Genomic DNA, 15,847 nt, shown 5'->3' with positions numbered 1-15,847 from the left:
TGCAGGTCTTATATCTTTTGTCAGGGGTATAATTGTCATATTATTACGGATTTTTGTGAACTGGCTACCAAATCAAGAATTTTTAAAAATATGGTACAGGTTAAAAGGTGGCATAAATATAGAGTACGATTGCAAATCCCCCCCCTCCGCTAGTGTGTGTGTGTGTGTGTATATATATGTGTGTGTGTGTGTGTGTATGTATTGTTAAATATATGTAGATATTGTAAATAACAAATAATCTAACAATAATATCGACCGAAATCGATCGGTAAATTATATATATATAATTTTTGTTATATTAAAAACCAATTGACCCTAGGCGGAAAAGAATAATGTTAAATTTTCGACAGATTTCGGTTGGCATACTTGAATTTTTTTAGTTAGAACTTATTTTAGTAGATGATATGCAAGTATAACTAGGTCTTGGTCAAACATTGATCAATTTCCGACCGACATCGGCCGGAATTTTTATGTGTCAGACATAGCAGTGTTTCTTTGTTGTGGGATCACTATTTCCGACCGATGGTGGTCGGTATCTTTGTGAGAAATATTGTTTTTGACTTTTGTGACCAATTTACCTTTTTCCGACCGACTTCGGTAGGTATTCTGTGGACGGATTTTGACACTAACATTATGTAAAACCTATCTTATTTTCTTTCTTACTAACTCCACTTATATTATAGACAATTACATATAGTTATTCTTTAAGTGACTGAACAATTGTATCCACTGCTAAAAATGAGAATTGTCAACGGACATTGCCGCCGGGCGCCAAAATGTGTGTAACACCTTGGAATATTTCTAAGTGTTTTAAGACCATTAAGAAGATTGGCGGGTGCTAATTATATCAACTCGTGTATGAACAAGACTGGTAATCTGAATGATATCAATTGATCATGATAATATATGTATGAGGTGCATTAAGAATGGTTTAGGGTCTAAGAAGAGCCCTAAGGCTAAGTTAAGTTGAAAATTATATGATGGGATAAAGTTTCAAGTGAGTTTGCACAAAATCTAACTTCAAACGAGCATAACTCTCAAGATATGAAGAGTTATATGGTGTATAACCTTCAAATTAAAGCCCTTTGAGTTTAGTATCCAACTCATAAAACCGTGCGTTATTTGGACATTCCTACTAAACATTAAGATCAAATTACCAAAGTTAGATCGCCCAGTTATTTTGGCGGACAGCGAAGTGAGGGTCACTTCGCTAGACCGGGCGCAGATCCTGTCTTCTCTTATATGCAGTGGACAGCGAAGTGAGGGTCACTTTGCCAGACCGGGCACGGGTCAGCTCAAGCTCTTTTTAAGCCAATCCGGGGCTCATTTTCCCCATTTTTATTAGGACGATTTTGGAGCTCTTCTCCACTCTCTCAAGACCACAAACTCCCCTTTTCTTCAAGGTAAGTAATCCCCATTATCTTGATGTTAAATTCCATCATTTCTACACTAGTATTGATGAAATCTACACATAAAATACTTTGATCTTCAAGAAATTTCTTCAAGAACTCAAATGAGGGTTTTGCAAGATTTCTTCCAAAAGGTAATCCTACACCCTTAGGAGGAAAGAGTGATTGTGAGGTTAGAGTAAATGAGAGGACTGAGTGACTGTTACTCTGAGAGGATGCATTGATTTCATTATTGCTGCACTTCAGCTATCATATATCACTGTTTTGGCAAACTCTGAAAGATATTATTTCTCTTTCAATATAAATTTGATATGAAATTGATGTGGAGTTTTAAATGTTGAACTTGAAAGCATGCCTACCTTTTCATGTTGTAAAGTATTGTATTTGGACTTAGCTGTGAAGCTCGTCACTACTTTCAGTTCTTTATTTATTATTGTTACTTACTGAGTTAGTTGTACTCATACTACACCCTGTATTTCGTGTGCAGATCCAAGTGATCCCGGACATAGTGGGTGTTGATTCTTTCGCACTATTGATTTTTCGGAGATTCAGAGGTAGTTGTCGTATTTCGCAGACCTTGTCTCTCCTTCCCTATCTCTTGTTTACTGTATTTGATCTTAGACTATTATAGACCGTGTTTTCCATGCTTGCAATGTATAGATGCTTATGTACTCAGTGACACCTGGTTTTGGGAATATGTTTTACCTAGTATTTGTGGTATTTTCTATTAAACTTAATTATGATATTTTCCGTATTTTAAAGATATTGTGGGTTATTGATGATGTTGGCTTGCCTAGTATTGAGATAGGCGTCATCACGACGGGTGAGATTTTGGGTCGTGACAAGTTGGTATTAGAGTCTAGGTTACATAGGTCTCACGAGGCAGGAGCAGGTTTAGCAGAGTCTTGCGGATCGGTACGAAGACGTCTGTACTTATCTTCGAGAGGTTTCCGAACCCTTAGCAAAATTTTGCTTTCTTTAATTCTATCGTGCGAACTTGTTGATTTCGGAAAAACTAAAAATTCTAATTATTCTATTCTCTCACATATGGTGAGAACACGTACTACCGGATCAGACGGTCAGCCACCAATGCCGCTAGTTAGGGCCGCGAGAGGTCGGGTCCGTGATAGAGGCCGAGGTAGAGGTAGAGGTGTCGCTTGTATAGTAGTTGGAGCAGCACCTGTAGCACCACCAATTGCTCCAGCTCACGAGCAAATTCCAAATGTAGTTGAGCCGGCGGGACCCGCTCAAGCACCAGCTGTGCCCATTTATATTCCAGGCCTACAAGAGGCTTTGGCTCAGATATTGACAGTTTGCACTGGCCTAGCTCAGGTGGTTTCGGCTGAGGCCGCACCTGCCACTTCTCAGGCCGGGGGAGGTATTCATACCCCTGTTGCCTGTACTCCAGAGCAGGTAGTACATGGACTTCAGATACCGGGGGCACTACCAGCTCAGCTGGCTGTAGCTGTTCAGGCCCCGCTAGTCCCCGTTATGGCAGATGATGAGCAGAGGAGACTCGAGATATTTGGGAGGCTTCGACCTCCATTATTTAGTGGTTCTAAGCCATAGGATGCTCAGGGTTTTCTGGATAGGTCCGCATCCGAACTTCAAAGAGGAGTGAAGTGGGGATGCAAAGCATCCAGGGCAGCATTCGAAACCCATAAATCTGGGCCTATAAATACAATACAATTTTGGGGTTCATTTTCTCCATTTCATTTGGACGAATTTTGGAGCTCTTCTCCACTCTCTCAAGACTACCAACTCCCCTCTTCTTCAAGGTAAGCAATCTCCATTATTTTGGTGTGAAATTCATCATTTCTACACTAGTATCGATGAAATCTACACATAAAATACATAGATCTTCAAGAAATTTCTTCAAGAACTCAAAGGAGAGTTTTGCAAGATTTCTTCCAAAAGGTAATCCTACACCCTTAGACTTACATGTATGGATATATTATGGGAATATGAGTATGAATTAAGTATAGGAACTCATGGTATGCTGATTGGAAGCCATAAGTTCCCAATTTAAATACATAACCATGGTAGAGATTGAAAGGTGATTATTTGATGGAATTTTGTTGGTTGGGTGAGAATGGTTGGTCACACATGTGATGTTAGGATTATAAGTTGTTAAAGAATGATGGTGGGATGAATTGTTGGTAAATAATGGTAGTTGGTAGAACCTAATTCTATAGTTATGAAATGTATAAATGTATGCCCACTAGGTGTTTGGTAAATTATCTAAATGGCCTAAACTATGGAATGGGTTACTAATGTTGGTCCCAATGGATGTTGATATTGTAGATTGAAGTTGCTTAGTATAGTATATCATTGTAGTATCAATGAATTGAGGAGACAAGAAGGCATTCAAAGGTGGATACACGCGGAATGGAATTTCCTGAGTATTGATTAACTTGCTCGACGTTGGGTTCGTCTTGTTAAGGTAAGTAACTCTTCTAATCTTGGAGTTGGGGGTATAAACCCCGGATTATGTATTATGTGATTGGTTTTGAGGTGACGTACATGCTAGGTAATAGGTGTGTGGGCGTGCACCGTAGGAATTGTGACTTGGTCAAATTCCATGGAACTATGTAGTTGAATAATCTGTTGATACCAGCACATTCGCTATGTGTTAGAGAAAAATTGAGCTGAGACTCGTATTAAAAATCATGCTTAGACATATGTGGTTATTATTGGTACCCACTGGGGTCATTTCTATGGTTGAATTATATGTTTAAATTGTAATTTCACACTTAGTCATGTTCATTCATATCATATCATATCTCAGTCTCTATTGCTATTTATTGATTCATAATACCATCATTTTGGGATGATTTTCATGACATTGTGAGCCCGAGAGACTGGAGATATTGATGACTGAGTGAGGTTGAGGGCATGATTGTGAGGATGATTATGGGATCGGGGCTGCACGCCGCAGCAGGCCATATTGACGTTATATATATATTATTATTTATGGAATCGGGCTGCATGCCGCAACATGGTTGACTGATTTATGCCATGATTGGCTTGTTATAGCGCTTGGGCTGAAGGATCCCCTCCGGAGTCTGTACACCCCTCCCCCTCCCCCAGTGAGCGCAGGTACCTACTGAGTGCGAGTGCCGCGTGCCGAGTGTGAGTGCCGAGCGCGAGTGCCGAGTGATTTAGGAGGATTGAATGACTGTGAGGCATGAGTGACTATAAGGATTGAGTGATTGGGAGGACTGAGTAACTAAGAGAATTGAGTGATTGGGATGACTTAGTGAATTGATACTCTTTGAGTATGCATATTGTTTTATTACTATGTTGTATTGCATTGGCATGCACATTGACATGTAGGCATAGAGATGTACTTTCCTCATGCCATTTGAAAATAAAATTTCCTATTGTGGAAGAAAGTTTTTGGGAAAAATCACAATTTTCAGACTTACTCATATTTTGGTGATTTCAGTGAAAAGAATTGAGTTTTACTGTTATACTTGAAAAGAAAATATTTATTTTTCTGGAACTGTGAACGAGATGAGCATATTATTATTGAGTTATTCTTTGTGTTGCCTCAATTTTATTATTATGAGATGTTATTGGATATGGGTGAGGACTCTGACTTTGGTATAAGCTCGTCACTACTTTCAACCTAAAGTTAGGTTTGTTACTTATTGAGTACATGAGGTCGGTTGTACTCATACTACACGTCTGCACCTTGCGTGCAAATATTGGATATTGATGTTGCTGTGATCGACGGGAGCTGGATTTGAAGATGTACCTGTGTTACGGTCGTAGCTGCCTCTTGTTCATGGTAGCCTTAGATTTATAAAAATCAGGTTATGTACATTTCGAATAGATGATGTATTTATTTCATACCAGCTTTGTAAATTCTAATCTTAAAAGCTCATGATTTGTACTACTAGTCCTTGTGGAGTGTACTGTAGTCAGTTAAATATTAATTGAATCGTATTGTTGTTATTTGGCTTACCTAGCAGGTGATGTTAGGTGCCATCATGGCTAGTCGGATTTTGGATCATGATAGTAATCCTACACCTTTAGACTTACATGTATAGATATCTTATGAGAATATGAGTATGAACTAGGTATTTGAACTAATGGTATGGTGATTGGAAGCTATAAGTTCCCAATTTAAATACTTAACCATTGTAGAGATTGAAAGGTGATTATTTGATGGAATTTAGTTGGTTGGGTGTGGATGGATGGTCATGTATGTGATGTTGGAAGTTATGAATTATTTAAGAATGATGGTGGAATAAATTGTTGATAAATGGTAGTAGTTGGAGGAACTAATTCTATGGTTAAGAGATGTAGAGATTCATGCCTACTAGGTGTTTAATAAAATGCCTAAATGACCAAATCTGGAAATTTGCTTACTAATATTGGTCCTATTGAATTATGTTGATGTAGATTGAAGTTGTGAGAGTAGTGGAAGTTTTTAACATCACTAAAGAGTTGAATTAAGAAAGCTCGAAAACGTCAGAGGCTCTATAAACGGGATTTTTGGCCATTTTTGACATAAAAATAGTTGGGGAGCTCGGCTTGGGCGATTTTCAGAGGCAAACTTCACAAATTGGATTGGGTTAAGTGATGTTAACTTGATTTGGTCCGTTATTCATGAATCTAACATTATTTTTAGTGCTTATTTAATGATTTGGGGGATTAGAATAGAAATTTTCCAAAAATTGATTTGAGGGTTTGAAGGCCGAATTGGAGTCGGAATTTAGTAATTTTGTATGGTTGGACTCGTGCTTAAATGTGCGTTCATATTTTATAACTTTTGTCAGGTTCCGAGACGTGGGCCCCACTGTTGATTTTTGAGTTAATTTTGAATTTATTTGTGAAATTTAGCATTTTCATATAAAATTGATTCCTATACCTCGTGTTGATTGTATCGAATTATTTTGACTAAGATTCGAGGCGTTTGGAGGCCGAATCGCGAGGAAAAGGCTTATTGGAATAAAGAATTTCTCGGATTGAGGTAAGTAACAATTCTAAATTTGGTCCTCAGGGTATGAAATCCCAGATTATGTGTTATGTGATTAGTTTTGAGGTGACGCACATGCTAGGTGACGGGTGTGTAGGCGTGCACCGTAGAAATTCTGACTTGGTCAAATTCCATGGAGCTGTATAGTTGAATAATCTGTTGATATCCGTACATTCTCTACGTGTTAGAGAAAATTGAGCTGAGACTCGTATTAAAAATCATGCTTAGACATATGTTGTTAATGTTGGTACCCACTGGGATCATTTTCTGTGGTTGAATTATATGTTCAAATTGTAATTTCACACTCAGTCATGTTCATTCATTTCATATCATATCTCAGTCTCTGTTGTTATTTATTGATACATCATATTATCATTTTTAGGCTGATGTTCATGACATCTTGAGCCCGAGAGACTGGAGAGGTTGATGACTGAGTGAGGCCGAGGGCCTAATTGTGAGGATTTTTATGGGATCGGGTTGCACGCCGCAGCATGTTTCATTAATTTATGTCATGATTGGCTTTTTATAGCGCTTAGGCTGAAGGAGCCCCTCCGGAGTCTGTACACACACCCCAGTGAGCGCAGGTACCTACTGAGTGCAAGTGCCAAGTGCCGAGTGTTGAGTGATTGAGAGGAATGAGTGACTGGGAGGAAAGAGTGATTGTGAGGTTGGAGTGAATGGGAGGACTGAGTGACTGTTACTCTGAGAGGATGCATTGATTTCATTATTGTTACACTTCAGCTGTCATATATCATTGTTTTGGAAAACTTTGAAAGATATTATTTCTGTTTCAATATAAATTTGATATGAAATTGTCGTGGAGTTTTAAATGTTGAACTTGAAAACATGCCTACCTTTTTATGTTGGAAAGTATTGTATTTGGACTTAGCTGTGAAGCTCGTCACTACTTTCAATTCTTTATTTATTATTGTTACTTACTGAGTTGGTTGTACTCATACTACACCATGCACTTCGTGTGCAAATCCAGGTGATCCCGGACATAGTGGGTGTTGATTCTTTCGCACTGTTGATTTTTCGGAGATTCAGAGGTAGTTGCCGTGTTTCGCAGACCTTGTCTATCCTTCCCTATCTCTTGTTTACTGTATTTGGTCGTAGACTATTATAAACCGTATTTTCCAGGCTTGTAATGTATAGATGTTCATGTACTCAGTGACACCTGGTTTTGGGAATATGTTTTACCTAGTATTTGTGGAATTTTCTATTAAACTTAATTATGATATTTTCCGTATTTAAAAGATATTGGGGGTTATTGATGATGTCGGCTTGCCTAGTATTGAGATAAGTGACATCACGATGTGTAAGATTTCGGGTCGTGAAAATGGGATTTTCGAGGGAAAGTCCGTCGAAAATGTTTCCAGCAAGCCAATTTCCATCGGAAATTCGCGTATTTTAATAGTGATCTAAGTTAAACTCATAAAGTTTTAAAACGCAGTGGGTAATGCATGATTGGGGAGACGAAGATTGTGTTAAGATCTTGACGAACTGTAGAAAGGCGATACCGGAGAAAACTGGAAAAGTGATCATAGTTGATGCAGTGTTGATGTCGGAGGGTGAGGGTTTATTCGACGACATGGGATTTATACTTGATGTGCTTATGATAGCGCACAGCAGTGGTGGGAAAGAAAGGAGTGAAAATGAATGGAAAGTATTGTTAAAAGAAGCTGGATTTCCACGTTACAATATTATTTAGATTCCTGCTTGGCCTTCTATTATTGAAGCCTATGCACAGTGATTTATAGCAATCACATGAGAAGTTTAGATTTGCTGCCAAGATATATGCAGTTTTCTTTAAATAATTGGAATGCACCTTTTCCTTTGTATTAGAAGTATAAAATATAGATACCTCGGCAGCAGATGTCACATGATTGTAAGGATTGCTTGCTTTTTCTACTAGATATAAGTAGTATGTGATCATCTATGACTTCTCTAAAAGACAAGAAAAAGAAATGGATTGACCCCTTTATTCAAATTGGATTTTCTGGTGGAAAAGCATTAGGAGTATTCACCTTCGATATTTTACACTAAACTAATATATATATATATATATATATGTTTTTTATATTTTGTATCACTTAACCATGATTAATCACTCCCTCTTTGTTTAACTAGATTTATACGTCATAGTTTTAATACATATTATTAAGTGGCACGTGATGAAATGCAACAGAAAGTATAGTAGGTATTCTTACGTCAATATTTTACTACTTCGTCATGATAAATTAATGTAGTTTGGTGTAAAAATCAAACGTCATAAGTTTTTTTTTAAGATAAGAAACTTGAACCTTAAACAAATCGTCTATTCGAATTTGCTAAAGATAATTTAGTTCGTTCTTTTCTCTTTGATCTAAAGAAGTTAGGTCTGTACTTCAACCTCATCATCATTTTGAATTGTTTCAAACGAATATCATTATGAAAAGGGAAAAGGCTCATTATTGTCCCTATACTATTATATATAGTACTATACGCTTGTTCTCCGTTTTACAACCCTAATGGATGGCCAATGTGACAGGTGATCCATTCTATTTTTTTCATGTCAGCTGCCAAGTCACTTATTTACTCAATAAAAAAAATTAAAACATATCCCCCCAACCCCACCCTTTCCGGGCTCCCTATTTCCTCTTCCATGAGTTCTTCATCTTTGCTTCAAATTTTTCAATCCAAACTAGACCAAGTTTTTCATCAAACTAACTCAAGTTGCAACCATTACTTCTCAACATTAATTTCTCAACAAATTTCAGCTAACACTTCGCTTAAACTTCAACAAATTAGAATATGCATTTTATGTTCTCAAGCACTCTTATAAATCCTTCAATGGTAATTTTTTTTTTCCAAATCTATAAACATCAGTGTTATTCTTCCCGTTTCAAGCTCCAATTTTTTTATCACTCGATTTCAGTGGAAAACAAGCAAGAATTTCAGATTCTTGAGTCTTTTTTCAACTTCAAATTTCGGCAACCCACGAAATTAATGTTTGATTCACGATTTTAAGCTCCAAATAACAACACCCAGCTGATTTTCTTCATATATAATCAACAAATCGAATTGTCAACTTCAATTTTTCGACACCCAAAGAACACACCACAGTGGGTTTCGAGATTCTCACCACTGAATTTTCAAACTTGAAGCAGACATGAGTGATAGCACTAGTGAATCCAAATAACTTCATAAAGGGTCACACCAAATCATGGGCCAGAGACGGAAAAACAATGAAAGTGTGAACGACACCAATTCATGGTCAATCACAAGCAATCGATGAAGCAAACCAATTTCACAACAGAAAAATTATAGCAGTAGGCTAACGAGCGATGTCCAAAATAACAGGTTCGGCGGAAACTTAGCAGTTACCGAAGTTCGTGTATTCCGGCCAGATTAAGAGAAAAGAAAGGCCACCAAATGACATACCGGTCACATCCGTTCAGATCCGACCAGATCCAAGGGTTTCGGATGGACCTTCAACGAGATGGAGTTTTCCACTGATAGAGGTTTCACCGTTTCGGTCGCTACTTTCGTCGTAACTCAGGAGAAAGAAAGAGAAGGGAAATATTTGAGTGGAGACTAGGCTAAGAATTAATGGAAAGCTGACTTGGATCCTATGTGGTAAAACTTTTGCGGGGTCAGGTGCCACGTTGGCCATCCGTTAGGGTTAGGAGTAATTCCACTTAGTTTGTTAACGGTAGGGTGAGTTTTAGACGTAAAGTGAAACGGAGGACAAACGTATACCGTACTATTTACAATAGTACAGGGCAATAATGAACTTTTTCCCTCGTGAAAACTAAACTTATGATGTTGACACATTCTAAAAGCCCCAAAATTTTCTTATTTAAACAATGCTCCCCATCCCCCAAAATTTTCTTATTTAAAAAATAGTTCATAGAAAATCTGAATAGTGGTGTGTGAGGTTCTTTCTAAAATTTAAATATTTTAATGTTTAACTCCAAAATTTTATTGCGTTCGAAATATATAGAGAAGCAGCGATCAGTGATTTCAAAATGACACCTAGTAGGGTGTTAAAAAGACATGTTAAATAAGTGTCTAAACTTCTGTGTTTGTTTCGTTGTGCACTTAAGAAAAGTTGTGAAAAATTAAAATAAAAGTTTCCACAAACTTTCCATATAGCTGAATAAAAGGTCAACGATTAAACAAATCCTATGATTTTTCCTAATTTCTTCAAAATAAATTTCTAAAAATCTCTCAAAGGACATTATTTTTTATAAGGAACTGCTTAAACGTTTTTCAAAAAAAAAACAGATATAGATAATGGGCCGAATTAGGGTCCACCATGGAAATGAAAAGGGAAAAGTTGTTGTGGCGCCCTATTTGGTCGCCCCATTTAACATGTACTCACTTTTTAATTTTTTTAAACTTGTAGACACTGTTTAAACAACTCCAGAACTTTTTCTCCTTCTTCTTCTCCTTCTTCTTCTTCTTCTTCTGGTAACAGTGATTTTATATGCTGTTTGTGAACATATTTTAAGATAGTTTATGATATTTTATAGTGGTGAGGTGTTGTAGCGATTTATTTTTTACTATTATTTAGGGTTTCCTCTTTTTCTTTTTCTTAAGCAAAATGGGTTCGTTAGATTTATTATTGTTTTGACAAATTGATGGTTGGGGTTTGTTCTTGATGATATTTGGAGGTTATGTTTCAAATTTGAGCTCATTTAGAGTAGATTTTGTAACGACCTGACCGGTCGTTTTGAGCATTTGCACTCCGCTCGGTAGTTTGAGGGCATGAGTAGCTCCGTATGATATATTATGACTTGTGTGAATCGTCGGTTTTGATTTTCATGTTATTCGAAATTTATTTGGAAGAATGAATTTCACGATTGAAACTTTAGAGTTGGAAGAAATGACCGAGTTTGACTTTTATGAATTTGAACATGGAATGGAGTTTTGATGGTTTCATTAGGTCTGGTGGTAATTTTAGACTCGGGCGTATTTTTCGATTTGTATTTGGATACTTCTAGAAGGTTTCAGCGCTAATTGGCGAAAGTTGGAAATTTGAAGGATTGAAAAGTTCATAAGTTTGTCCGAGAGTTGACTTTAAGGATATCAGATTCAGATTGAGGTTCCGGGAATTGAAATAGCTTCATTATATCATTTGGGAGTTGTGTGCAAAATTTGAGTTCATTCCGGGTTGATTTGATATATTTCGGCGCGAGTTTTGGAAGTTGAAAGTTCAAAGTTCATTTGAGTTCGAATTGAGGTGCGGTTCGTCGTTTCGATATTGTTATGTGTGATTTGAGGCCTCGAGTAGGTCTATATTATGTCACGGAACTTATTGGTATATTCGGACGAGATCCAGAGTAGCTCGGATGGGTTTCGGACGGGGTTCAGGTCGTTAGGAGCCTTGTTGAAGTAGCTGGAATTTTTGGTTGCTAGTGTCTTCGACCTGTGCATGAGGGACCGCATGTGCATGCTCGCAGAAGCGTGAAGCTGGTCGCAGAAGTGACCTGGGGAAGACCGGCTAAGGAGGCATCGCATAAGCAGCCGCTGGTGGCCAAGGCTATCTCGCAGATGCGCGACCTTGTTCCGCAGAAGCGAAGGTCGCAGGTGCGACCTATTGTCCGAAAATGCGGAAACGCTGGGCAGAATGCTTTAAGTTCGAAGGTTGGCCATTTTTATCATATATTGAGTTATAGACTTCAGAATTGGACGATTTTTGTAAGTATTTTTTTACCATATGGATTGAGGTAAGTGTTCTCTACTCGCTTTTGCTTATATTTCATGAATCTATCTTCGATTTTGTCATTTGGATTATGAATTTGTAAAGAGAAATTGGGGGTTTTAGCCTAAAAATTCATAGAGTGAGTTTTTGAGTTTTGAACATCGATTCAGAGTCGAATTTGGGTAAAACTAGTATGGTTGGACTCGTAATTGAATGAGTTATCGGATTTTATAAGTGTCGTCGGGTTCAGAGGCGGGGGCCCGGGTTTGACGTTTTGGTCGATTTTGGGATTTTGATTAAGCATTCGACCTTTATCATTTGGAATTGTTTCCTTAGGTAGTATTTGATGTATTTGAGTTTCTTTTGGCTAGTTTCGAGCCGTTCGGAGATCGGTACGTGCGGGATGGAATTTTTGGAGCATCGTGTGGCTTGCTCGGTATTGTATTTGGCTTGTTCGAGGTAAGTAACACTTCTAAACTTGGTCCTGAGGATATAAAATCCTGAATTACATGCTATGCGATTAATGTTGAGGTAACACGCATGTTAGGTGACGAGCGTGTGGACGTGCACAATGTGAATTGTGATTTAGTCAATTCCATGGAACTACATAGTTGAATAATCTTGTTGTTATCCGTATATTCCCCATGTGTTAGAGAAATTGAGCTGCAAGTCATGTTAGAAATCATGCTTAGGCTATATATTGGTATTGCTGGGATCCACAAAGGTCACATTACATGTTGAATTATTTTCTTAATTTGAAATCACGCACTCAGTCACAACTATTAATTTCATATCATATCTCAATTTCTATTGTCATTTATTTATACATTATATCATCATTGTCTGGGTGATTATCATAATTCTTGTGAGCCCGAAAGACTGGAGAGATTGATGACTGAGTGAGGCCGAGGGCCTGATTGAGAGGATATTTATGGGATCGGGTTGCATACCGCAGTATGTTTATCTTAATTCATGTCATGATTGGTTTATTATAGCGCTTGGACTGGAACTGCCCCTCCGGAGTTTTCACATCCATAGTCGGCGCATGTACCTATTGAGTGCGAGTGCGAGTGCCGAGTGTGAATATCTAATTTTTTGCACTATTTTAACACCTCCTAAAGTCATTATTGTTTTGTTACTTTAAATATTTTTCTCAATTTTTGTGTCTTTGATTGCATATTTCCTATAATAAAAATACCAAAAATAGTTCTTTCATCATTTGTGCATTTTAGGAATTAACTAACTATTCAATTGGTGAATTAATCTAGTTAATTGATTATTTAAATAAGTTACTTAATTAATTTATTTATTTGTATAAATTTAGTTTAATAAGTATAATTAAGGAAAATAGGCAAAATTGAAATGATTTAAGTGTCCGAAAGTGCAATGGCCAATCCATAAAGGGGCTGCCAGGCATAGATAACGAAACGGCGTAGTTTCGGACCTAAACTACGTCGTTTTGATAAGTAAAGGTGGGATCAAATCTCATCCCTCCATTTTGATTGATCCAATGGCCCTGATTCAATTTCCCATTTTGTATATAAGACCAAAAATCAGGTTTTTTGACCTCATTTACACCCAGCCCAAACCCTAATCTCCTCTCCTCTCTCTCCACTCCTCTCTGCTGCCGCGACGGCTCCTCATGCCGGAAGTCGCCACCGACTGCGTCCAACCTCCAAACAGCCCTAAAATTTCACCATGTAACCCCCAATACCTTCTCTTTCCATATCTTCAAACTAAATCCTTCAAAAACCCCTCAAACTCTACAAATTTTAGATCTAGAAAACCCCAGCAGCCACCTTTTTGCCCAAATTCGTGAAGCTCCGGTCACCTTCGCCCCATAACACATATATGAACGGATTTAGCTCCACGATACCTACCCTTTCCCCTTGCTCTTCACCAAAACGCCATCCGAATCTCAGCGACCACCGCCCGCCGCTGCTCCTTTTCTTTTCCTTCTTATTTTCCTCTTCCCTTCTGCCCCTCTTGCCTAGACACGACTCGAGCGAGCTTTTCACGTTGGCACGATACCAAGATAGAAACTCGTTCTCCGGATCTTTAGTTTTGGTATCTGCCAATGTGAAGAGTTTGCTTCGCGGTCGATTTGTCGCTGCCCGTTATCCCCGGCACATTCTCACTGCTCGAGTTAGCATCGAATCCCCTATTTTGGTAAAATTCCATTTTTCCCTTTTCCATTTCTGTTTTTTGCTTCCGTAATTAGGTTTAGTTTAGTTTAATTTTTTATTTCTTATTAGTAGCTAATCTATTGCTCATTTCAATTGTTATTATAGTTCTTAGTCATTTCGTGTAGGCACTCAATTATTAGTTTCATTAGCAGTTGTTTATCTATTTGTTATTAGGGATATTCATTTTGTTAATGTGATGAGTTTCTGTTTAGTTAAGTGTTTTGTTTAAGTCATAGTTGTTTAATAAAATAGTTAGTTTGTATGTGATATGCTAAGCTCATGGTTTCAATTAGTTAGTTTGGATAATATACTTGTTTTTATTTGATTCTGAGTTTCCCTTAGTTGATTTATAGTTCAATTTCTAAGTCTAGCTATGTGTTTTTCTATCTTAGTTTGGTTTGAATCACATAGGTTGGTACTAATATTGTAAGAGCTAAAGTTTAGGTTATTTTATCATAAAATAGGGTACTAGTAACCAACTTTTTACTAGTTGGGTGGCTGAAATGATATTTTTTTCTCCTTGCTTCTGCGATAGCAGATTTTCAGGTTGTCCTTTCACCTTTTGGACATCCTTTGAACAGTGTTTAGCACACAAAGTCGGCCCTTTTGGACAGACTTTTGATGAACCAAAATCTGTCCAAAAAGTGACTTTATTTGCCTATTTAAGGGGATGCTCTTTCTTCACTTCAGACTCTGGAATGACTCCAAGTGAAAACATAAAAACCTTGAGAGAAAAAGATTGCTGAACATATAACAACAAAGCTAAAGAACAGAGAGTTTCTTTGGAGGGATAAACTTTAAGAGCAAAAATCCTCTAAAAAGTTGAGAGTCTTTCAAGGTTCTTTGGTTTTCTTTTGAGATTCTTGTCTATTCAACTGTGGCTGGTTTATTCCTTGGTCATTGTCGAGGTTTCAGGCTGTTGAATTGTTGTTCGTTCTTGCTGGGAGCGCTGTCCATTTTTCCTTTTCAAGCAAGTTTCTTCACTGCTTCTAGTTTCTACATTTAGTTTATCTTCTGATTTTTCTTTCTTAATGTAATTTGATTTGGCTTGGAATGAAGGCATGAAGGTGTTGATGTGCTATAATTGTGTCATTACGTTGTGTGATTTCTGCCCACAAGAGGAGTGAATAAATGTTTAACTTCACGGGCTAGAGTTCCACTCGTTATTTTAGATTATTGAACTGTCGTGATCCATTCTTAGTGGTTATAATACATGAATGATTTGAGTTATTGTAGTATGTAATGAAAGAAGTAGAAAAATATAGTTCTAAGTTCATACCTTTCAATTTTTAGTGTAGTTGCAACAGTCCCTATTAAGAAAAAGAATTAGTTTTACTTCACTAAAAGTTCTTGTAATAATCTGTCACATTGAAGTTTACTTAAATATTTCCTTCACGTATTGCCATTGTCCTTTGATGAGATTCATAGCTACATGGTTTCATGAAAGTTGGTGACACATTCTAATACAATCCTTGATTAGCTTTTTTCTACTTTAAATTTCTTTAATATGATTAATATAGAACTGTTGCATTTTTATGCAATTTTCATTCATGAGATTCTCCAGTTCGTATAATGT

General features: G+C 37.3%; 1 long non-coding RNA gene across 1 annotated transcript; it reads left to right on the top strand.

Moving 5' to 3' along the window:
* Positions 1-13,661: 13,661 nt before the first annotated feature.
* Positions 13,662-15,501, top strand: LOC104115198 (uncharacterized). The gene is made up of 2 exons (XR_690554.4): positions 13,662-14,254; positions 14,810-15,501. It is a non-coding gene; the product is annotated as an uncharacterized lncRNA (long non-coding RNA).
* The last annotated feature ends 346 nt before the right edge of the window (positions 15,502-15,847 follow it).

Source organism: Nicotiana tomentosiformis, chromosome 6 (assembly GCF_000390325.3).
Source record: "Nicotiana tomentosiformis chromosome 6, ASM39032v3, whole genome shotgun sequence".
Classification (NCBI taxonomy): domain Eukaryota; kingdom Viridiplantae; phylum Streptophyta; class Magnoliopsida; order Solanales; family Solanaceae; genus Nicotiana; species Nicotiana tomentosiformis.
Note: the sequence above shows the minus strand (reverse complement) of the source record. Positions and strands in the feature narration are given on the sequence as shown.